General features: G+C 37.6%; 1 protein-coding gene across 3 annotated transcripts in view; it reads left to right on the top strand.

The window, feature by feature from the left end:
- Positions 1 to 451: 451 nt before the first annotated feature.
- LOC128317139 (myb-like protein I) overlaps positions 452 to 26,312 on the top strand; it is a 53,932-nt gene continuing 28,071 nt past the window's right edge. For all 3 annotated transcript variants that reach the window (XR_008300657.1, XM_053227581.1, XM_053227580.1), the window contains exon 1: positions 452 to 560. The gene's annotated coding sequence lies outside the window, so the exon portion shown is untranslated. The remainder of the gene's footprint in view (positions 561 to 26,312) is intronic.

Genomic DNA, 26,312 nt, shown 5'->3' with positions numbered 1-26,312 from the left:
ACTGCTTTTTATTAACCACTTTGGTCTCTCTGCTTTGGCATGACTTCATTGCCTTATCACTTTGGCCAGATTTGGCTTGACTCCTTTGACCTTATTGTTATTGCTAAAAATGTATTTTTTTTTTCAATGTTAGCTTTAGTCTGACCACCTCGTCCTAAACGCTTTGGCTTGATTGCTGTTTTTCTTTCAGTGAATTCTGGCCGAAACTGCTAATAATAACCACAATAACCACTATCACACTATGACTATCAGAAAACACTACTATAACACTAACCACAAACCCACTGGGGTAATGCTATTTTTACTTAGCGTTACCCCATGTTAGCATGTTTAGGGTGAAGTACTATTTTAAGCTCCGTGACCCACAGGCCATCCTGTGTTTGAAAGAGCAAAGGTGAGTGTTTCTATGCTTGGGTAATAAGCTGTCCTTCATGTTTATGCAGCGTTAGCCGTTTAGCTGATCTGCAGGACTGTGTTTCCTTCCTCAGCTGGAACAAAAAGACCAGACAAATGGCTGAATTCTGCATTTCCACTTTTCCTGTGCTGATGGAAAGGAAACTGTGAGTGTTCCTCATTTGTTGCTGGTCACAGACTGACGCATGCTACAATAATCAGGTTTTAGTTGCTTTCAGTTCTGTGAATTCCAAACACACACACGCACACACACACGCACACACACACGCACACATACACAGTTTTTGTGCTTTAAAGTTCCTGCTATACAGTTGCAATCATTTTGCACCATCATCCTTCAGCCAAAATTGCAAGTCAACAAAAGATGATGTGCAGCAGCAGAGCAAAGGTTTATGGAGAACGAGAGCATTCCTGAAAGATCAGCTGATAAAGCGCTGGTGTGTGTTGCATCATGCAGCAGGGGTGCTGACTTCATCTTCAATCCTGAGTGTAACGAACAATGACCAAGATATTGTTAGACATGCGTCAAGATTACAACATTACAAAATTTTAAAAGCAGTTTATATAACTCTACACTCTCATTAAAGAAGTTCTTCAGTGGGAACTGTTGTGTTCTTAAGACTTCTTCGGTTCCTAAAACAGTTCTAGTTTGGGAGCTGATTCTAATTTGCAAGTTTAAGGCAGAGATATTCAACTAAAACAGTCACTGAACCACATGCAGGGTTTTTTTTATACATTTATCGGCTCGGCTACAGTATTTTTTCAGAAACTCGGTTCAGTCCGCTGAAGCACCTTGCTGAGTCCACATCCAGGTGACGACTGACCTTTTTTTTTTTTTTTTTTAAGAGCGTATTTGAAAGGTGTAATCACCTACCTTGTGCTATCTTGTGTAATTTGCTGCACTCAGCACTGCTGATTGTTATTTCATGCAACACTAATGTGGTCTAATCTCTGTATGTCTTTCACAAGCAGCTTTCGGTGTGGGTTATCTCAGCTTTCTCCTCAGCCGCCTTCAGGCAAACAGCTGGGAGAGAGATTAGAGTCGGTCCTCTTTGAGTTATTAAATAATCTTTAACCTCTCCTCAGTCCTGACGTCAGCTTTGATGTCTTTTCTGGATTAAAATGACGTCTGAACGATTGTTTAAAAAAACGCACTGTGATGATGATGACGTAAATGAAACTACACTGCTACATACTCCATGCACGTTCACGTGAGGCTAAAATAATCGTTACATTAATAAAGGAAATGGGTTATGATTTATATTTTCATTTTTTTTAGGCGTTGTTTCACTTAGCAAAAAATCTTAGAAGAATCAGGAATGTAAGAAAAAACAAAAATGACTCCCGATTCACTCCCTGATTCACTTCTGATTAAACACATGATTCATTCCTGATTCACGCCCTGATTCACGCCCTGATTCACTTCAGATTAATCCTATGATTCATTCCTGAATCATTCCCTGATTCACTTCAGATTAATCCTATGATTCATTCCTGATTCACTTCAGATTAATCCCACAATTCACTCACTGATTCACTACAGATTAATCCCATGATTCATTCCTGATTCATTCCCTGATTCACTTCAGATTAATCCCATGATTCACTCCCTAATTCACTTCAGATTAATCCCACGATTCATTCCCCGATTCACTTCAGATTAATCCCACGATTCATTCCCTGATTCACTTCAGATTAATCCCACGATTCATTCTCTGATTCACTTCAGATTAATCCCACAATTCACTCACTGATTCACTACAGATTAATCCCATGATTCATTCCTGATTCATTCCCTGATTCACTTCTGATTAGTCTCATGATTCATTTCTCATTCACTCCCTGATTCACTTCAGATTATCCCACGATTCCTTCCTGATTCACTACAGATTAATCCTATGATTCATTCCTGATTCATTCCCTGATTCACATCAGATTAATCCCATGATTCATTCCTCATTCGCTCCCTGATTCACTTCAGATTAATCCCACGATTCATTCCTGATTCACTACAGATTAATCCCATGATTCCTTCCTGATTCACTCCCTGATTCACATCAGATTAATCCCACGATTCATTCCCTGATTCACTTCAGATTAATCCCACGATTCATTCCCTGATTCACTTCAGATTAATCCCACGATTCATTCCCTGATTCACTTCAGATTAATCCCATGATTCATTCTATGATTCACTGCAGATTAATCCCACAATTCACTCACTGATTCACTACAGATTAATCCCATGATTCATTTCTCATTCATTCCCTGATTCATTTCAGATTATCCCTCGATTCCTTCCTGATTCACTACAGATTAATCCTATGATTCATTCCTGATTCATTCCCTGATTCACATCAGATTAATCCCATGATTCACTCCCTGATTCGCTTCAGATTTATCACATGATTCATTCTTGATTCAAGTCAGATTAATCTAACGATTCATTTCTGATTCAAAAAAGCTAAATCTGTTCACCTCCATCTGCAAATTTGCAGCATTGATCCGCTCTGCAGTGTACTTGGAAAACGTGTCCTAGAAATTTCTTAGAAAGTCTGTTAACAATTACACACCAGGATCATATAGAGAAACAGATGGCAGGATGACTGTGCAGATTTTTTTCTGGGCCTCAACCACTCACGCCTTTACAGCTAACGCAGAAAAATATGAAGTGCTGGTTAGGACATCGTTTAAACTGTACCAGTGATTATAGACGTAAAACCCTCACGTTAATCTCATCATTTTAATCATATCACTAACTTAACAGCAGCCAAAAATCTCTGACGTTACCATGACAACCATAATTTAATGTTTATTCAGTCATTTTTTTCATTTAAGTGATGAATACTCAATAAGATTTTTTTAAAAAAGGTTTGATTTCAGGTCTTAAAAATGATTTAATGAGAGACTTTATTCATCTAGCACAATTTCTCTGATGAACATGAAAAATAATATTACTTTTTTAAAACAAAGAAAATATCTAAAACTATAGAAAATGATTTAAAGTTATAATAAATTAGATGTAATATTTTATATTCCAGAGAAGATGTTCCAGTCATTTTGAGCTGAGAGTAACAAGGTGAAATAAAAGTGATAAAGATGTTGATTAAAAAAAAAACTCCCAGGAAGATACTTTGATTTTCCATCAGAGTTGTTTACAGTGTTCATCATTTTAAAAAAAGATGATAAACCAGAGATTTTCATTAAATGTTAATGACGTAGTCTGTAAAGTTAGAAAAGATGGCCTGGGTAGAGGTGAAGACTCTGGGAATCTGTGTGCATCACTACACTTTAATCAGATGCTCAGGATTAAACCCACTGATGCTGCAATCTTCCACTGTCTCCACTTTCACCCGGGTGTTTGCGTCTCATTAAGATCAGGATCTAAATCCATCCAGTCTGTCTGAAGGAAAATACGGGATTTGTCGGGATTTGATCAGGGCAGCAGATGAACTTCACTGTGAGAGAATTCTTTTGTCCTTTATTTGATGCCCAATCCTTTTATTTCAGGAACAAAAACAAATTGCAGGTCTTTGGGTTAAATGCAAAAAATTCTCAAACCTACAGCTTATCCTTTGTACACTCCTGGGCAAACAAATGGGCCAAGCTCAAAATAGCACAATATTAAGCTTTTAATGGTCTTAACAACAAATCTTTGGGCAAGAATTAAACAAATACTGTAGATCTCTCGCTCTCTGTAAATCCTGGTTCATCCCTGAGCTTGTTATCAGACCCTTGATGAGCTGCATCAGGTGCGGCAGATAACTTAATAATCACTAATCTTTTTTAAAAAGAAAAAGATATTTTTTGGAAAATTTTGTACACCCAGACATGCGTGAGTTAGAATTTTACATCAAACATTTTCATCATTATCATGATTTTTACTTTTGTGTACAAGAAGACTAGAGAAGTGAATTTCCCTGTTTCTAGCTTTTCCCCCAACAGCAGAAGGAAACCAGCGAGTGGAGGCTCAGGAGCTCTCAGGAGCGCATCTGCTTCATTCCTGCTCATTTCCTCACCAATGATTTGTTATTAAGACCATTAAAAGCTTCATATTTTGCCATTTTGGGCTTGGACCATTTTTTTTTTTTTGCCCAGGAATGTACACATGAGGGTTATTTTTAGAGACAGCACTGATCCGATACCCGGGATCAGTATCGGCACGATTCCTGCAAAATATGGTGGATCAGATACATTCAATCCGATCTTATATCAAATAGAAAAGATTCGAATTAGGTTTGGAAAAGATTTTTCGGAACTGTAAATGTTTACATAAAGATGATTGAATTTTTATTATATTTAAACTTTATACATTATTACATTTGCAGTGTAAGTGATTTTTGTGGGAATGCTTTTTGATTTCAGTGCTTCATTTAAAAAGATTTTTTTTAAAGAAAAAATATCAGATGATAAAAATCCTTGCATGAAAAAAGAGCAAAAGTGATGAATTCTGCTATGTATCAGGATATTTCAGTCCTGAACCTGTTTACCTCTGCCATGAGGTTACGGCTTGACCGTAGAAATGGCTTTCAACAAGACGACGTTCCAAACATACTTCCAAATCAACAGAGAAATGATTAAAGAGACACAAGATCCATGGTTTTCCATGAACATCTTAGTCTCTGGATTTGAAACATACAGAAATCCTGTGGTCTGAAATGCAGAGGAATGTTTACATGCACAGACACACACACACACACACACACACACAAAGAATATGAAGCAGTTAAAAATGTTCTGCATGTTGAATTTTGTTTGAGATTACAGGAAGAGACTTGGTGCTATTATTTTTTTCAACCAGTGATTTCTTCTTTAAAAAGTAAACAATCCCTGAGTTGCTGAGCTCAAAGTATCACTTATTGCGTGAATGCTAGCTACACTAGCTACGCACGATGAAACATAGCCGCTACATTAGCCTCGTAGCTCATAGCGCATAGCTAAAGAAGCAAGCATATCAGCTGAACAGCTATGTTTGGGAACTTCATGTACATTTTCTTTTTTTTTCCCCCCAAGAACTCATCCTTTCATTTTTGAGCATGTAAGACTCAACTGGACGCTTTTTACGACTGCAGTTTCAGTAACGCCTATCTGCTTTACTGTCTGTCATAAACGTAACACCGGCTCGCTGTCAGCTGCCGGGAAGCTTCACGTCATCACCGAGATTTCAGCAGAGTGAGAATGTCAGCGTGAAGTGACCTGATCTACGGAGACCTTTCTGTCAATCTGCATACAGGAAGTTAAAGTAGTCCTACCTAACTATTTGAATATTTATCCTAGGAGAGTGTCAGTTATCAAATAACGGTCTATGGACTAAGACCAGAAGTGTAAGGAAAATGATACACAACCCTAACAGGACAAAAAAACTATACTACAGCAGTAGTTTGCACTGAAGTGCCAGTTAAAGGAAACAATGGAAACACAATGGAAAATAAATAACAGCTGATAAATTTGATGTGACTCGATGGAAAATACAGTACGCTAACAACATAGCCACGCCCCTCACATTCACATTTACATTTATTCATTTAGCAGAGTACGCTTTTATCCAAAGCGACTTACAAATGAGGAAATAGAAGCAACGCGATACATCAAGCAGAGAACAATATAAGTAATGCTACCATATAAGATTATTAATTGAGTGCCAGAGGAGTAAAGTGCAGAGTAGAGGTATAAGTGCAGATTTATTTATTTTTGAATTGGGACCAGTTAGGGGTTAGTTACATGTTCACAGAGGACATGTGTCTTTAGCCGTTTGTGAAGATAGTGACGGATTCTGCTGAAGGATTGAGTTCATTCCACCACTGAGGGACAGTCGGTTTGAAGGTTCTGGAAAGGGACCTCGTGCCTAGCTGAGTAGGTGCTACAGTACCAGGCGTCGCTCGTTAATCAAGGAGAGCATTGATGTAGGGGGTGCTGTTCCAGACAAGGTCTTGTACGTGAGCATCAAGGCCTTGAATTTGGTGCGGGCGGCTACAGGAAGCCAGTGGAGGGAGACGAAGAGGAGTGTGATGTGGGTCCTTTTGTTGAAAACAAGGCATGCTGCTGTGTTCTGAATCATCTGAAGGGGTTTGATGGAGCTGGCTGGGAGGCCGGGAGTAGTGCGTTGCAGTAGTCCAGTTTTGAGATAACAAGAGCCTGGACTAGTAGCTGTGTGGCATGATCAGTGAGATAGGGTCTGATGTTATACAGAATGAACCTTCAGGACCGAGCAGTTGTTGAAATGTGGTCTGTAAAGTTCAAGTGGTCATTGAAAGTCACCCCAAGGTTTCTGTCTGTCCTGGTGGCTTGAGTGTGGTTGAGCCTAGCTGTACGCTGAGGTTGGGGTTGATTGAGGAACAGGCAAGGATGACAAGAAGCTCTGATTTTCCCTCAGAGTGGAAATTATTCTTACCGTCTTGCTCATGTTAGATATTTTTTAAACTCCACATTATAATTAGCTAGCTAGCAAGTTATCAAGAGCATTGGAGTTTGTTTTTAAGTTACTAAAGAAGAAAAAAATGAGTCAGGCTCCTGGATGCAGCTCCACACCCATGCAGTCTGAAAGTCTAGCTGAAATTTATTACAGTCTGATTTTACTTCCTTTTGGTAAGTGTCCAGATTTTGATAGATCATTAAATTACTACACAACTACACAAGCACTCTGGTGTTGGCAGAATTCAGTTTTGACACTGTATTATCTTTTCCTGCTGATCAGGGGGCCAAGCACCGATGGCTTGCAGCACCTCAGTAGGTTTCATGGTTGTTTTCATTTTTCTGCTTTTTGGACATTTTATCCTCTTTGTTCAAATTTGCCAAAGAAAATTTGATATTTACTGTGTAATATGTAATAACATTTTATAGGACTATGCTTATTTTCGTTGAAATGGCTGACCATGCAGTTGATTAAAGACTGTATGTCTTCAGATCTGCTCAAAGACAGACACAGAACAGAACAGAATTTGTGCTGTTATATTGAAAGTAGCCAGTGGAGAGAAGTGAAATGTACAATTTCATGAATTTTGTATGTCGAGTATTTATCAAAATGTATGCTTACCAAAGTATTTGCTGGATTTTTAGGGCTTATTAGGAATTACAACAGCACTTTCCTTCAACTTTGTTGTGTTGGTTTATATGTATAGTATAGACATTAGCTAACCAAAATGGCTGTATAATAATTTATTATTGTGAAAATGTTTTGCATAGTTGGTGTAAACCCCCCCCCCCCCCCCTTTTTTTCAACCTGCCATGTTTTCAAACTTTCCATTATTATCTTTTGTTTTCACTGGACTAATTATTACGCGTGTTATAAGTTCATCTTCTTTCTCTACCACTTAGGTATGTACATGACTCGGGCTCGGTGCTTGGCCCCTGGAATCGCTGCTTGCATCTTATTGATTGATTGAGCATAAAATCTTAACATAAGGAAGAAATGTAAGTCAGTAAGTCTAACATTATTAGGCACAAAATGAGGGATCAGTATTTGGTCTCATTGGTAAGATCTAGACATTTTGGATAATTTTAACTGATCTGATAGTTTATCTCTCTCTCACTCACTCACTAAGTTAATTACAGATAGTTTTGAAAATGTAGTTAGAAAACTATCTCCATCCACACCAGAGCAGTCTTCTGTCTCCTCCACACGAGGGTGTAATAATAAAACAAAGTGAAGAAGGAGTTTCTCTACGTCTGAGGGTGTTTGTCTGAAGGAACTTTATTTTCAGAGAGGTGTATGGAAGGGAATTCAGAACACAGGGAAAAAACTATAGTTAGTTTTTTTTTTATATCCATCCATTTTCTGCACCACTCATCCTACACAGGACAAGCTGCAAACCCCATCTCACACACACTCTGGACAATTTAGAGATGCCAGTCAGCCTACAACTCATGTCTTTGGACTGGGGGAGGAAACCAGAGTACCCAGAGGAAACCCCCAAAGCACAGGGAGAACATGCAAGCTCCACCCACACACACACACACACACACACACACACACACACACACACAGGGTAGAGGCAGGAATTGAACCCCCAACCCTGGAGGTGCAGGGCAAACGTGCTAACCTCTAAGCCACGATGCACTTTTTTTAAACATCCGTATATGAAAATACAGAAACGTTTTATGCTGCTTGCGCTTGAATTAGCGCTCACGCTGGACGTAGAAGTGAAATATTATTATGATGATTTAGTTCGATGCCGAGACTGCATGAGAACTCAAGCGTATATTTCAAATGTGAAATATGAAAATTTAGTGACACATGATCTGGATCATAACTACACCAAATATCTACAGCACCTTTCTCATTATAGGAAATTAACGGAAAATGGTTAAACATTTTTAACACCACGGCTGGATTTGTATGTCAGAACGACGTCCTTTAACTCTGTCCAGCTATACGTGAGTCAGTAATCAGCTGGCTCTCTGCTGACCTCCTGCCGTTATCAGGAACACCTTATGTAACTGTTCCTGTATCATTTCGGCGAGATATCTCGACGTATCACGGCAACCGTGCTGATGCTCTCATTCCTCAAGGGTAAAGACATGACATTTCTTCCATACGGAGTCGTGCGGTGCGTAACCAGGCGACCGCCTCGGCATCTTTACTGCACACAGATACATACGTGATGTGAGCCACAGGAGCATCACACAGGAGAATAGATCCACACACACAATACAGAACCTGCAGTGAGACTCAGTGTCAACTTTTAAAGCCTCAGATAGAGTCTCAGTTTTAACAATGTGTACATTGTCTGACGTCAGACGGACTTCAGAACTCTACGGCGTCACGATAGCACAAAGCTGTGGCGGGACATTTCTCCTAAAGTGGATCTCCTGTGAGCGATAAAGGGTTAACCGCGCTCTGGCGCTCACTGGCGCTTCGTAATCGCGTGTTGAATCAGTATCGTTAACGTTTCAATATTTTAAATGACATACGCACATATTCTGTATTCTGAATCAATTACAGGAACATTCCTCAAATCACATCACGTTCTTCAAATAAAGTAAGTAAAGTGTGCAGGAAAACCCTTTAGTGAAACAGACCGTTAGTGCAGAGACACACAGCCGACTGCGGACCGTGAACACGCCTTCGATTTTTAAATCGTATTGCAAAATTAGTGCTCTGTAACTTTGTGAACTAATTTTTTACTGATATTCGCTGCCTGAGGTGTAAAATGTAAAAGTGTGTGGAGTTGAAACAAACTACTCTGACGCTCATTAAAAGGTGTGTTGTGCCCCGTTACTGTATTATAATCAGAACCTGTATATATATATACATAGTTAGTCTTTATGGTTTTATAGAAAAATGACAGATAGTTCAAATATGATTAAATATCATTAAAAGCATCAACTTTTGCCACTTTCGGAGTAGCGGTGCCGCCCCTGGTTCCCGCCCCTGGTTCCCGCCCCTATAACAACACGTCCCCGAGTGATTAATTCCACAGCAATTACAATTGTTTATTCATTACAGAACAACATATCATACTTTTTATCCATTTCCAGTTACTTTTAATGTTCACGAAACAAGTTAGTTCCTGTTGTCACTTACGTTATAGCAGCTATAAACAGTTATAGCAGCTATAAACATAAACCAACTTCTCTTTTTTCTCTCTCTTGAAGTTATAAACGCAGCTTTCACCACCAATTCAAAAATACTAAAAATTTATAAATGTTTAGAACTGTTACTACACATTTGGTCATCATGTTGCCATGTTGCTGTGGCGAGTGTCTTCATTTCAACCTTCGTTTTACATTTAGCCCCGCCCCCTATTCCTTAAAAGGCAACCCACAATGCATATTTATGCATATTAGCGATGTTGTAGATTATATAATGTATATTAATGACATCAGAATTTTTTGACCTCTGCACAAAAGCTTGTCACGAAAGCTCATGAACTAGCAACATGCTAGCTAGCTAATGTTAGTGATAAAATTAGGAGTGATAACGTTAATGTTCATGACGTATTTACAGTTTTAAAACACCAGACTGATTGGTCAAACTATTTCATTTGCGTGTGTTGATTAATCTAAAGCAAATACGGCGATAATCTATCTCTTTTATGCTTCACTTTTTGTTGACAGTGTGAGCAGCCATGTTGATATGATGTCACGTGTGTTGGAGTAGGAATTCCATGCTGAGGGGGCGTTTTCTTTTTGTGTTCCTGGTTGGAGGTCGGAAATTTTGAGTTAAGAGATTTAATTGAACATAGTTTTCACAAAAAGGGGAGGAGTCAAAGCGGGGAAAGGGAGAGGCTTGGTGTTTTCACTGCAGTTGTAATTAAGCTCGTAGACAGCAGGGGGCTCCAAACATTACTTTTTATTTTTCACTAAGCATTAAAGTAAAGATTACTCACTGCTCCTTTAATTAAAAAACTTTATTTAGTTAAAACAAGACAGCGTTAATGTTTACTGTCATTCAAAAGCAAATATGGGATGATTTATAGGTTTTTATTTATGGAAACGCTGTACTCAGGTCATTATTTAGTACATATACACACTGTATTTTTATCTAGCTAAAAAAGAACAAGGCAAAATCTCACTGTTTTTTAATATTTAATATTCATTTATTGTGCAATCCTCCATGCATGTTTATCATTTCTCTTTATTTCAATCACATCAGAAGGTTAGAGGTGAATGAGTGTGTGAATTCATGAACTGAATATAATGTAAATATTTTTATATAAACGCAATAAAGCCATGCAGAGTCAAAGTGCTCTGATTAGGACTTTTTTTTTGTCACATTCTGTCCCTACTCTGTTAATAAGCAACATTTCTGCAAAAAAAAAAAAAAAGATAAAAACATAACCCTGCTTTGTGCAGTAAGAAGGAGCAGAATGTAAATGCTCGCTAAGCTCATTAACGATATCAGAGCTGGTGTTCAAACACTGATTTAGTTTGAGATAAAATTAAAAAGGTGAATTGTGTTTGCTCCTTGAGAAATTACCACAGCGTGTATTATGTACATGGTGAGGTTTTGTTTTTTTCACAGACGAAAAGAAGAACATGATGTTCTTTTGCTCTCCTGTACACTATCAGTGATGGAAAAGTCCAGGAAAATGATATGGGGTTTGTGGTGTTGGAAAAAAAAAGAAAAAAAAAAATTACATGTACAGAGGTACAATTATACTCCAGTAAAAGTTAATAAGTATCCTCACTTAAACATAGATATAAAAGTATTTGAAAGAAAACAGCAAATAATTTTAACGTCAAATCAGCATTCGCAAATCTGTAACAATTTGCATAAAAAGTTATGAAGGCTGAAGGTTAACATTTGAGTCTTTTTTGTACTTAATTAGCATAAAATCGATTAAACGCAACCTCGCAGACCTCGTTCTTCTGATTTAGCATGCGATTTTTGCGCAAAGACACAGATTGGTTGTTTGTTTGTAGACATTTTCTCAAACAGTCAGGCTGAAAGAGAAAACTGACGCATTTTTCTGCAAAAAAAGAGAAATTTTTTAGTGTCAGTTTTCAAAGGAATAAGGAATTAGCCTGTGCATGTGTTTAGCATGTGTTTTATTTGATGAATCATTAACTTGTTATGTTTCTACACTACATTTCTTTGCAAACATTAGCTTGCTACATTAAACTGGTTATGTGACACATTTCTTACGCAAATAGGTTGAATTTTTTTGTATCGAAATCAATGTGTTAGAGGTAGAGAATAATATGGAGTTCAGCGTGCTGTGTCAAACTAACATAAAGATTGCGAGGACAGAGTTACAATTATATTTGATTAAAAATAAAATGTGTGCAAAAAGTCAACAACTGTAACTGAAAGCGTGGTGTTATTACAAATTTGCAAAACTTTTTTTGCATAGAAATTTACAAAGGTTAACATTTAACATTTGTGTCTTCGTACTTAATTAAAATAAAATCAAATTAAAAGTTGACTTTGTTTGATTTTGTATGAATTTTCCTTTAAAGTAACTAGTAACAAGCAAATGATGATTGGTTGGTTGTCTAAAGATATTTTCCGCAAACAATCCATATTGATGTTGATGTTATCCAATCCGTGTGTTGTTTGGCGTTATTTGAAGAATCATTAACTTCATATGCTAGTATGACATACTTTTAACGTTACTAGCTTTAATGTAACAGAGTGTTAAATTTTTTTTAATTGTTTACTTTCTGCTGCTTCAGACCAGCTTCAGCTCTTCTTTGATAAACGTTTAGCTCAAACTCAGGCCTGTAATTCAGCCCTCTATCTCAGAACAGGACGATCTGTACTCCTGGCACACAAACCACACCTCCCTGTTTGAATATTCATGAAGTGGGCGTGGTCACAGACTAGTTTTATTCCTCAGTCACAGCGAGGACTCTGCGCATGTCTCAGTGTTGCGTGCTCTCAGTGTGTCCTAATCAGCCACAGCCAGCACATTTTTAACCACTTCTCTCAACTCAAGCGTTTCGTCTTGGAGAAAATGTGCTTAGACCGGGTTTTTTTTGTCCTGCTTACCTATTTGCTAAATCATCAGACTCATCAGCTGGACTTCATTGCGCAAAAACAACACTCTCTCGCTGTCATAACAACAGTTTCAGTTCAACTCCATTTAATTCAATTCTATTTAATGTTTTTTTTTTTAATGGAAAAATGTCATGTACAAACTTTAATGTACCTTGTACCATGTCCATGTACCTTGTATCTACAGGTTTACCACGTCTTCCTAACACACAGGTGTATGTTACTCATCGTAGTTCATCTGTTGTGCTGTGAAAAGTATTGGCACCCCCTCTGTCTCATTCATCAATCGTTATTATTCAGGTGAAGTTCATTCTTGGGACAGCTCCATAAAAACTTTACATGGTTTGACAGAAGATTTATTGCACCATGTTAAGCTGGATGTTCTTCTGTGCAGAACAGAAGAAGTAAACACTGGATGCCAAACAGCATGATAATATGTAAAAGGCCTCCAAGAGTCGTCTCTGCTTGTTCACACTCTTCAAAACAATTCCAATCCCATGAGGCCTGAGTGTGTCGTATAAAATGTCCTTGTGGACTCATAAAAGTGAACAAGTTCACTCCGGCTAGTCGTATACAACGCTAACGACCAGACAGGAGCAGAGAAAGAGACAGACAAACAACAACAGGAAGAGACCTTTAGTCTTGATGGGATTGGAACAATCCTTTAAAAGAATAGGATGATTATCCGAAGACTGGCTGAACCTGCTGGTTAGGGAAACTCCTTTCAGATGACAGAAAAAGAAGGAAAGAAAAAAAACCCACAGGGATTGTCCATGATCCTGAAACACTGAGATGTGGGCGGAGCTATGTTCTGCGTCTTTAGGCTTCACCATGCTGTGAATGAATAAATATACGGAAAGAAATTCTGTAAAGCAACAACAACAACAACAATAAAAAAATGACAAGGATGAGCATTAACCTTTAATAAACTATAACAATGCCTAATTTATCAAACTTCTCTCAGAGAGAGTTTAAAAGTTTTTCCTGCATCTCAGAGAATTTTGGCTCTCACTTTTAAAAATTTTTTCTTCAAGTAAAACCAGAAAAGCCTCCTTTAAGGTTTTACCTGCAATAACAGAAGCATGTGAGAGCTACCATCTTTAGAAGAACTGGGGAAGCTACAGAGATACAGAGATACAGGAAAAACTGGCTGTGAATGAATCAAGTTACAGTAATGTGCAAAAAAATCGTAAAGAAATTCTGTAAAACAGAGATTCTCGTAAATAATAGTGCTTTTTCTATGGATAAAAATGGGCTATAAAGAGCAACAAGCTATAATAAATTCAAACAATGCCATTTAAAACTTTTAAAATGGCATTAGTTCTGAGAGAGAGGCTTTTTCCAGGAGAAGAGGTTCTTTTTTTTTATCTAGGAGAACTTCCACAGTTCTTCTGAAGACTTTAGCTGTCACTTGCTTCTCTTTAACATAAAACCAAAACAGCCTCCATTATATTTTTTTTTTAATCTAAAAAGTTCTCTATTACTTCGTATCTTACTTTCTCTAACAGCACGAACACAACACACACGTAATTGTTGGGGTTTTTTTGGACAAAAAATCTAAAATGTGCTCTTTTCTATTGACACAGTAAAAGACCAGACATTATATAAATATCTGTAGCCCTTTTGGGATGGGATTACTCTCTCAGCAAGACATCTGTAATAACTTTTTTACAAGATAAAAGTCTCTCTTCCAGACGACGGTTAAATAAACGCTGGAGAGACGAGTTTGTAGAGGTTGTTTTGTCTACAATCCTGGATAATTGGGTCTAACATGGTCATGTGATCTTAACATGAACATTTAAACGTATCATGTATTTGAAAAAAAAAAAGTCAACAGTTTGAACAGGAATTCAGTGTTTTGCAAAATCATAGCAACAGTTTTAAGAAAATAAAAATGATTAGAAAAGCGAGATAAAAGTTCCTCTAATGATAAACTCTGCCAAGTACATAAACACGATTCACACTAAATTTAGTGTGAAGTTTATTTTTTATTCTTTCTCCTGCTAATGTTCTCCCAGTGTAGGCAGTATGGATATGAATCCATGTATCCAAGAAGTTACACGACCCACACCAAATACACTATACGGCCAAAAGTATGTGCACCCCTAACCATTATATGTGCTTACGTATGTGCTTCTTCCCTCAAACCGTTACCAGAAAGTTTTCTACACAATTGTATAAATAAATCCCATGGATTGGACATCTGAAGCTCCCTGACTAGCAGCTAATCACATCGAAGGTGCACATGCAGTACTTTTGGTTATATCATGTAAGTTGTTGAGAGTCTCCTCCAAGACATTTATCATTTCCTGATTCAGGAAGTAGAAATGTCCACTAGCTCACTAAATATACAGAGTAACAGCGAGCGGTCAAAAAGCTTTTTCCTGCCTGTAAATCACTGACATTGATTCGTGTTGATTCGTGTCGATCAAATACACACAAATACAATTATTTGCAGAGATGGTCCAGATAATTGGGTCTGGATAGAAATGAAATCACAGATGAACACATGCAACAGATGTATATATGCAGTGAATTATGTAAATCTAATCCCATCCAAATAGGGCTGAAAAAATGAGGACGTCTGCGAATTTTGCACTTTACAGTCAGTCGTAATAGTAATATTGATATTTTGATGTCTCTGTGATAATTCAATGTTTGTGTATTGTGTCTGACAGTTCAGCAAAGAAAGAAAGAAAGAAAGAAAGAAATGTACGCAACCTTCCTTTGTAGTTTGTGTACTTTGTGTAGGAAAAAGCCATCCAGGGATGGTGTCTGAAGTTAACTTCTTTAGTTCTGCACTGGATTTTAAAGCTAATGTAGCTAACCAGTAATGGACCATCGACAATATTTGGTGTAATGGGGAACATTCTGGATGTGTTTTGCCCGGAACATTAGCTTTAAATTTCTCATCCGTATCCAATTAGTAAATTACGAAGCACGCGCGCAGGTACGACTCCTGTTAGCAGTGCAGTCACGCAAGAGACAGGACTTCACCCACAATCCTAGTCTTGTGCTTGAAATTCATCCAGACTCAATCAGAACGGAACCCGGTGTTGTTTGTTCCTCTCTTGATTGTAATTTATGAAGTGGGAAAGCGCAGAAAAAGCTTGGAAAAACAAAAAAACAAAAAAAAAACCACATTGAAAAAGCCTGAAGTGTACAGAGAGGGAATGTGTTAATCCTGCTCATGCACACACCTTGTGACACATAAGACCACTTTTAAAACATACTGTCCTAGTTTTATTGTTAGAAGAGAGGCTGTGTTCTCAAATCAAATTAAAATTCACCAAAACACACTGCTCTTTTCTACGCTCAATCCGTAAGTGGGAACACTTCACAGCTCTGTGCTAGTCTGGAACCAATTTCATGCTGCTTTTTTTTCCTATTAAAAAGGATTACAGACAACATTGGTCTTCTGTTCTCTGCCACTCAGGAAGCTCGGTGTGATTTCTGCTTAGCGTTCCTTACCGGTTCCAATCATCTGTGCTGATGTTGTGTGTGTGTGTGTGTGTGTGTGTGTGTGTGTGTGTGTGGGGGGGGTTTGTTTTTCTCCCAGCTGTGTCTACATAGTGGATTCTTTGCTAAATGTCCTGCAGAAATGAATGATGAGTCAAAACGTCTTTGTTGGGGTTGATGTTTTTATAATAATACTATTAAAACTTATAGTTACTATAATACTATCAAAACCACTAATGCTACTACGACTTCCACCAGCTTGGAATTATTAAATATTCTTACTATTGACCTCAAATCCCCTTTCGGATATCTGTCGGAATGTTTTCCCCGAGAATTGAACGAGCAACAGCGCTGATGCCTACTATTGAGTTGCAAGCAGTGATTTTTGGGGCCCAAGCACTACTTAGCCAACATTCCCATTTGTATTTACCATTACAGCTGATCTATCTACAGACTATTACAAAATGCCAAAATCCCTGTACTTCCCACCCCAGAGCTATCCATTATCAGATTATCTGGCCACCAACACATGTATAAGAAGCCAGATCTGTCACAATTAAGCCAGTTTTACACTTTGACACTGTGTGATTCCAGCTGTCTTTTATGATTATTACTTGTCACGATGTACGAGATGATCTCAATCAAATCTTGGCAGAATTCTACGACAGAGTGTGTGATAACATTTTCAGCATGTGAGATTATACAATTAAGATCTACGACTAAAGAAAATTACAACGCTCTGCCGGTTTGTAGCTCAACTGGAAAGCATGAAATAGTTTCACGTTGTCATAACAGTAAATAAACTCGATGAGCAGAGCATTTGCAGGCTAATTAGCTAGCGACCCACCTGGAAACTGTAATCCATCCTCTATTCATGCCACGTCTCTTTTTGTCCTGTCATTATATACTCTATAAAACATTACAGAGACGTTCTCTCTACTGCTCCAATTCATCAAACCGCTATTCTTTTAAATCCCATATGTTTTGTTTGCCACTACAGTATTTGTTGCTGTCCCATGAGTTTTGTGTAATCCTACACCATCCTCCTATTGTTGGCGTTTAGACGAGTGTCAGAGCAGCGCTCACACTCGGGGAGTTTAATCAGAATCGCCATAATTTTTTCGTCAGCTATCGTTGGTCACAGTGACACTAAATTAGCCAACGATTTATATGTTATAGTGAATAAATCATCATAACTTTTTTTTTTGACAATTATTTACTTTTAGAGTCCCCACTTTTGCCTCAATACTGATTTTAAACGTTTTTTTGTGTGTGGAAAATACAAATTATTTGAAAGAATTAGGCAAAATCATTGCTCCTTACAGTTATCTAATTATATAAAATTTTGACTATAACTCCAAAATGTTGCAATTACTACATATAGCAATGTTTCAGATGAAAATCATAGCAGGAATAAAAAAAAAAAACTTCATGCTTGGACCCCTAATGATTAGTTAAATAGTTGCGTCATACCGTTACAAGGACGCTACACAAAGAAACGCAACACGAACACAACAAATGTTATCTCAGCTTGTCATGTTACTGAGAAACCGCACAGAAGCGTAAACTCCTCTGTCCCGAAGATGTCGGAAAACTTCAAGTTACAGCTTCACCTCTGTCTGTTCCAAAGCACTGACACTGGAGACTCCTTACATAGACGTCTCCTTACTTTAAGAAAACTTCATCTTTTATGTTTTAAATGGTTTACGTCTTTATATCTTGCTCTGTGACTGTGTGTTATGGTGTAATGCGTTATTATTCTCTGTCTTGTTTATGTTCATATCGCTTTATTGTTTTTTTTATATATTGTGAAGCATTGTGTGACAACTGTTGAAAATAGCGCTATATAAATATATTTTACTTACTTACAACAAATATCATACAAGACTGACGCATAAAAAACCCTGACAGATAAGAAAAGATGATGAAGAAAGATGACAGTGTTGAATTAACGTAAATAAAAGGCGTATTGTTGTATGTATGATACGATACGTGGCTCATTGTTGTTGCCATTCAGTCCCCACGTTGTTATTATTAAATTGAGTTAAATACTGTGTTAATGTTCTCCAATTTGCCCACTCACGTTAAAAACAAAGCACGCTCACGAAGCACGCTCACGTTAAAACCAAAAACGAAAGCATGAAATGAAATGTCTCCCACGGCCATGAGCTTTGCGCTGAGGGAATTTTCCCCGCTCCATTTCTTTGTTGAGATTCCCTCCGTGTTCTCCGCTTGCATAACCATGCTTTTCCTTTTCCTAACACTCCCCAACCCCCCGGACTAGAACCAGCTTGCCCAAACCGGTGGTTGTCATGGCAACTGAGCAGCATCCCCCCTCTTCTCCTGTTTTTCCAAGCGCTTTTGTTCGAGGGTTTGTCGTCCTTCAAGCACGTGTTCTTCTTGTTGTGGTTGATATTTAAGGTTGAAATGCACATGCACATCCACTAAACACGTTAAGTGGAAACAGAGACTCGATTGTTTTCAAGCACGTACAAAAGACCGCACAGGGTTGAGACATCTTCCTGACATAGACGGTGACGTTACCATCACATCGAGGGGTAAAGCATTACATAACAGTGAATGCTGAGAACACATGACATGTGCACAGTGGACATTGATGTGCGGCGATATTTCTGCGGTGATTCATGCTGTAGTGAGAGGATGTGTATACAACAAATCTGGGTCAGCAGTCTTAAAGAGGAATTTACACAATTGCAAAATTTACACAAACCACAAATTCATCTGTATGTGAGCACATCAATTTATATTAATATTACTGGGACTAAAAATTCTCATATTCTGTCATTTAAGCATTAAAAAATATTCTAGTAGCTTCCCTCACTAAATATCCAGGCCCTCGCTTCACCTCTTGCTCTGTGGTGGTCCTGTGATGACCCCTTTCCATTGATGGATAGGGAAAAGGGGGGTGGGGGGCAATACTTTGTGCACAGCAACAGATGGGCTATAAGGCCACTATAAAGCAGAAGGACCTGATAAATAGCTAGTTTTAGTTAGCTTTTAAGTCTTACTGTTATGGACTCTTCCTCTGTTCCGGTCTGAATTGTTTCCTCTGATCCTCAATTTCAACTAAGTAAGGAATAAAACTCTTCATGTCATGCTGTTGTAGGAAAATAATCAACAACGAGGTGGTGTGATGAAGCGGAATCACTGTCACCACCCAGAAGTTGATTATATTCCTATAACAGCACGTCCCCTAGTGTTTTATTCCTCTTATACCACGGCAAATCATTTCAACGATTACAATTTTTAATTTATTACAATGCAATTTACAATTTAGTTTAAAGGTAATGTTTATAGTTACGTTACATTTACAGTATATCGTTTATAGTATCGTAACGGCCGTGAAACGAGTTAGTTCCTGTTGTCACTTACGTTATAGCAGCTATAAACAGTCGTTCCCTCACCAGCATCTCTTTTTTCTCTCTCTCGAAGTTAATAAGATGAAAAAAACGCAGCTTGTCATGTTACAGAGAAAACAAACTCGTCTGTCCTGAAGATGGCGGAAAACTTCAAGTTACAGCTTTACTTCTGACTGTTACAAAGCGCTGACACTGGAGACTCCTTCCATAAACGTCTCCTTACTTTAAGAAAACTTCACCGTATCAACGATTTGTTTTACAAATCCGTTTCTGCGAAGCTTCCGCTGTACGAGTCCCAGTGAATGAGCCGTTACTATAGAAACGATAACGTATTAGAACGAGCGCGTTAATTAATATAAACCTGCGCTACTGTCAGAGCCGCTGTTATAGAAAACTAATCAACACCTTCTCTTCTGACCAATCACAGTCCAGAACTCAGCAGCGATGTGGTGTAATTCTTGTCTAAAACTCTTTCTTCCGAACACGAGCATGATGCGTAAGCAAAGAACGCTGCCGTCCTCACGAGGTTATGTTCACGAGTCGTAGGAAGTCAGATTAACTTGTTTATCTGAATAGTTTAGAGCAGGTGTTTACTGTTAACGGCGTGTTTCTGTGAAGTGTCTGTTCGTACTTCGTTAGACGATGCGGTTACTTCCTGTGCTCTAAATACTGATTACGGTGATTAGAAACATGGTAATAAACATGTTTTTGTGTGATTACATCCAACAGCGTCTGGATTCTGCGGTTTCTGTGGATAGTTTCAGCTCTCTGGCACACAATCCGTGGAATCCTGTTTACAGCTGAAGCTCCTCGTTCGTGTTTTCAGTTTTCTTCCTCCTGCTTTTTCACTCTTCCCTTTACTGTGTCCAAATCCTCAGTAGACCAATAATCATTCCCTGGATCGAGCTCTATACGATTACCCACAATGCACCACGAATCCAGTGGTCAACCAATACACATTTCCGCACTAATGAACCACAATTCAGTGAATTTTTTCAGCTCAGGATTTACTCATCATGATAAATACCACAGTGATTAACCTCATGATAAATAAATATAAGTACGAATTTATATTAACAACTGACACTGAATCCAACTGCTACTTGTGTGTGATGTATTAAATACAGAAAATCAGTTTATTTTTATATACATTTATGTTTTCAGTTCTCCAGGTAACTGCTCCCGCTCCAGCCCCGCCCAAGACACGCCCCCTTATCGTTCTTTACACCTCGTCCCTTGTCATCAGTCTCTCTGTGTCTCATTGTGTCTCGTACCTGGGTGTGTTTATATTTACTCCTTTTACTGTCGATGACCTTAACAAAGTTCTGTCCCTGGTTTTCCCAGTTCCTCGTTTTTATCTAAGGCTTACTTCCTTATTTTTCTATTTCCTAGATATCATCTCGCTGTTTATTGGTTCTGATCTTTGCCTGTGTTTTAAACCTCCATCTAAATATTGTCCTCAACTCTATGACAACTCTCGAAAAGAAAGACAAACAAACAAACAAAAAACAAACAAACAAACAAAAAACAACTGCATACACTGTTTTTGTCTGCTGTCTTTTTACTCCTCTGTTTCACTGAGCTGGATTCTTTTTCATTTTTTTTATATATAATTCATCTATAATGAAATATGACACAGCAAGTGTGATACGCAGTCACTTCCTGAAGAAGGTTGATGCATAATTCAGGCTCAAGTTTAGGATTTCTCAGTCCTCCATTATAATGCCTCTTTTCTTCTTTGTCTTGTTTTTGTGGGTGATAAAGTTTCAGACTGAACTCACAGGAATGCGTTTATTATCATTATTTTTTTGGCTAAAAACAAAAACACATCGGCTATTTTTTATTTTTTATTAACACACATTTTATTATTTTCAATTTTTATATTTCATTTTGTTGATATTTTATTCTTTCTGTCAGTGTTGTTAATTATTGCGTTTTTATTATTTGCCTATTTTACTTTTTTCCAACTATTTTATTTCTTTATTTCTGTTTTTTTACTTCACAATGTAAATCACTTTTTAAATGTATGAAAAGTAGTATTTAGATAAAATTTACTATTATTATTATTATTATTATTATTATTATGCAGTGTTGAAGAATTATAACTAATCATAATGACATTGTAGAGGTGACTGAAACACGATTTTTAAACTGATATGCTTTAAAAAAGTTTACACTCTATGTAACCCTCACAGGAGTGTTTAAATAAAATGTACGTGTTTTCTTCATGGTTCTGAGTGTGTGTGTGTGTGTGTGTGTGTCTTTCTCTTTGCCAACACCAAAGTGTTGATTTCATTTTTTTAAAAATTACTCAGCACATGATGTGACTTTCCTTCTTGTTTTTGTCTCCAGCTGTTTTTCTTCCTCATTCTGTACGGCAACGGGGAACTGATTTGTGATTGGCTCGTCTGGTTTTTACGGGAGCCAGTGAGAAGGCAGGCTCGGTGTGCAGCGTTCAGTGTTCGGTCCATGGGAATGTAGGTAAAAGGTCCCGTGCTGAACTCGTTGCCCCAGCCCCCGTGGCACAAAGCCAGGAAGAAGGAAATATTTTTGTCCTGTGCTGTTTGGATGTTCTGCCCAATTCCACTGAAGCAGCAGAGGGAAAAAAACCAGCCGTTCTTGGCAGCGCTGTGTGCCCATGCAGCCGGCGTGTGACTGGTGTGGTTTTGGCACGATTCTTGTTTATGTCCTCCTCCGTGTGTGAGCGAGGAACAGATCGTGTTCATGTCACAGCCGTGTATGATTACACAAAGGAAAGTGCACACTCACCACACTGAAGTTTAGCTGTATTTTAAAATCTTGCTGCGTTGCGTGTTCAGGTTTTCGTCTTGGTCCGAGTGGTTGAGGACGATCTCACGTGACTGCAGTGTGTTTTTTTCTTCTGTGCACTTTTTAAACAAGAGAGCATTCATGATGAGGAAAGACAGGAGGCTATTTATCAGTCAGTTTGCGACATGCGGAGCTTTAATTTGACAAACTTCAAAAGTCTGAATCAAAATTGTTTGTCTTTTTGTCAGCTGTATAACTTTTTTGTTCACGCAGCTGAGCACTGACTTCTTAAATCATCAAATCAGATTTTTTTCATCATCTAATCTAATCTAATCTGGTGTCGTGGTCAGAGATATCATTAGTTATCATTAGATAAGGTTGAAGAAGCTGTTCAGGTGACGAGCTTTCTTCATGCAAATGTTTTTTTTGTGTTTTTTTGCATATCATATAGGCTACGGAGATTTGTGAATAGATTCAATCACCATCCTGAACATGGTTCTAAGTCACTGTGGTTAATTTTGGTCAAAAAACAAAACCCACAAACTCTGATCTGACTGGTCAAGCTGCGTTCAGAATTCTGACCTGTTTTGTATAAAAAATATAATATAAATATATCTTCAATACTTTTTTTTCACCATGTAGACTGGAATCTTTCTTGCTTTCTGCTTAAATCAGAAAAAAAAACATTCAAGGTCCCTGTCTGAACACATCTTATCATCCTTCAGGGCTATTTCTCTATTCTTCTTTCTCTTTTTCTTTTCAAATATTTATTCAGTAACTTTTCCTAGCCAAATCAAAAGCTGAAATCCCTCCCTCCATCCCTCCATCCCTCCTTTTCCTAATTCTGTTCATTTCAAAGATACTTCATTTGTAGGTCAATCAGCTGGACATGTTTCTCACACACAGCTCAATTTTTTATTTTTTAAATGCCTTTTTTAGGCTGCTGATAAACGTAACGTAGCGTTAAAAACATCAGATATACGTTCTGCTTGTAGCTCCGGTTGATTAAAATCAGCAGATCAGCTTAAAATTATTCAACACTTATCCATGATTTTGGGGCAAAACCTTAAAGGAACAGTTTAGTCAAAAAAATAAACAATAAATAAACTAGTTCTTGTTTCCGAGACGTCACAGAGAAATGGACGTCACTCAAAATCTTCGGAAATCGGCGCCATTTTACAAAACGTTTATTGTAATCATGCTCTTTAAAGGAAGTAAAGTTTTAAGTATGTGTTTATGGAAAAGGTTTTGGGATGGATTAGCTTCCAGCTGCTAGACTAAAGACACACTGGGCTAGCTTGGGCTAGCGAGGATACAGCTAATGACGGCTAGAGAGCAGCTGTCGGCCCTTTGGGTGATGACCTTAAACCCTCAACTGCTCAGAAATGTGCTGCGATTGTGTTCTTGCTCAGTTGTTTGCAGGGTTTATTTGGGATTTAGCAGGTGGAGAAACTCTGCATGTTCACTTTATGTTTTTTAATCCTAGGCGTCTAATTTAACTCTCTTGCATGGGCAGAACTTTTCAGTTTGTCTTCTTCACTGTCTTCTTCTTGTTTTTTTAAAATGTATTATTATTATTATTATTACTATTATTATTATTATTATTATTATTACTATTATTAGCTTAGCTCTACTCCCTTCAGCCCCTCTCCATTTTAACTCCTTGGTGTACGTATATAAAAACGTCTCTCAAATAAATAATACAAAAGTACGTTTTATTAAGATGAGCAATCAATCACAAAATATCTCCAGTTCTTCAGAACTTCTCTCCTTTTCCATTTATTTGACCTACGTTTTCTTAGTCTCACTTATAATTTACTGTGTAGCTTTCTGAATTTATTTCTCATAACTATGACCTTTGCCTAAAGATCTAGAGCTGCTAAAGCTGCGCAATTCTTTATAAAAAATAACAATACAAAACAAAAAGCTGCGCAATACTTAATAAAAAAAAGCTGCACAATTCTTAATTAAAACCAAACAAAAAAACAATACATTTAAAAAAAAACAAAAAAAAAACAACAGTAGCTAGCTTGTATACGTGAGTCGACATAATGTTTCGACTGTTTAATGTTTTATTGTTACTCGCTAATTAGGTGTTGAATGACAACATGGTGTCTGCTTTTGTACTGGTACAGGTTGTACGATACACACTCGACTCTCGACTCTCCTGATTTGCCAGGAGGATTTGTACTTAAGTGAAAAAGTCAAAAAGTTTCTACGTGTAAACATACTCAAGTATTCAAGAGTAAAATGTAAATCCTTTTAACTGATGTAAAGAACAAATAGCAAGTTTGTTCATCCTCCAGGACTCGCTAGTTTACTAAGGAAATTATTCTGCTAACTCAAATCTAGACAAAGCTAAAATTTATCTTTAATAACTCTTTTAGAATGAATGCTAAGGCACATTAACAACAACAACGACAACAACAACAAAAACCCTAAAGCTTAACTAGCTAGCTAATTTGACAAGCTAATTTACAAAACTTTACAAAACTAGCTTGCTAGTTTATCAAACTGACGTACAAAACTTAACTAGCTAGCTAATTTAACAAACTGATATAGAGCTACATCTAGCTAATTTAGCTAGCTAAATCACAAAACTTAAAATGCTAATTTACCAAACCTTAATTTAACTTAACACACTTCTTTATCTCCGATAGCAAGTTTTAAAAGCCGATACTTCGCTTTTTACAGGGAAGGCTAAAGAGATGCTTCATCCTGTAGGAATCTGTAACTCCAGCAGAAGACATCTTACTAAGAAAAAAAAAGAAATATCTTGTGAGATTTCTCAAAACGTTTACTTCGAAGGTCAAAATGAAAACGTAAGGTGTAAAAAAAAAAGTCTATTTTGGAAATTAAGAGTAAGAGTTTATTGAATAATCTCCTAAAATAATGCGTGAGTAGATTAACAAAGTAGCACAATTAGCGAAATATTTTCCTGCCCTGCTTTTAAACACCTACAGTGTAGTAAAGTTCCAGTGACGCCATCATTTTGGTTAAAGGTTTAAACTTGCTGAATCTTTCACAGCGTTGATCTTTGTCCTCTTATCTTAATCCCCCGAAGCTGATCAATCACCGCGCTAATCAATATCGTCTAGCAGAATCACTCTGGTCAAGCTTTTATGGCTTTTTTCTGTCACGAAAGCTGTTTGCGGCCGTCGTTGCTCATCAGATGCACTTTGATCTGTGGTTTATGACGGGGTTTTTAAGATTGAGGTTGCGTGAGTTTATCGTGAGCTAAGCCAATCCCACGCATGCTGTCATCATGCGCTCGGTGCATGCTAAGCTCAGACGTGTGATTAGCCGTTGTAGGTCGAGCAGTAGACTGTTTGTAGTTCAGGATTATTGCATGTCTAAAAGATTACTTCACTCCACCGTCAATGACCCCAGAGCGCACATATATATATATATATATGTACATTTGCTAAATGGCTGATACTGGAACTTTTTCTGGAATTACCATCCATTAGCGCTTTTTCTTTTTATCTACTCAAAGATAAAATCGTCTCAAAATCAAATGGATTTAACACTATTGTGTTTTTAAACAATGAACCTTGATCAGGTTTAATTTACAAAGCCAAGATGGCTGACAGCATCATCTTTTCCTCTGATGTTTCTTAGCTTCGTAATATTTGAACAGACCTTGAGGATGACGTTATGCTACATATCTTCGTAGCTACGTATGCTACGTATTAGGTCACCTGTTAACGTAATACTAGTTTAATATCTTATACTCATTTTATAATAGCCAACCACAATGCTACTAGCTGTTCATGTTCAGCTAATCCAATGGTAACTCCTCAGCGTAAAACTAGCTAGCTTGGATATTTTAAGATGCTAGCTATTTAAGT

Source organism: Pangasianodon hypophthalmus, chromosome 21 (genome assembly GCF_027358585.1).
Source record: "Pangasianodon hypophthalmus isolate fPanHyp1 chromosome 21, fPanHyp1.pri, whole genome shotgun sequence".
Taxonomy (NCBI): domain Eukaryota; kingdom Metazoa; phylum Chordata; class Actinopteri; order Siluriformes; family Pangasiidae; genus Pangasianodon; species Pangasianodon hypophthalmus.
Note: the sequence above shows the minus strand (reverse complement) of the source record. Positions and strands in the feature narration are given on the sequence as shown.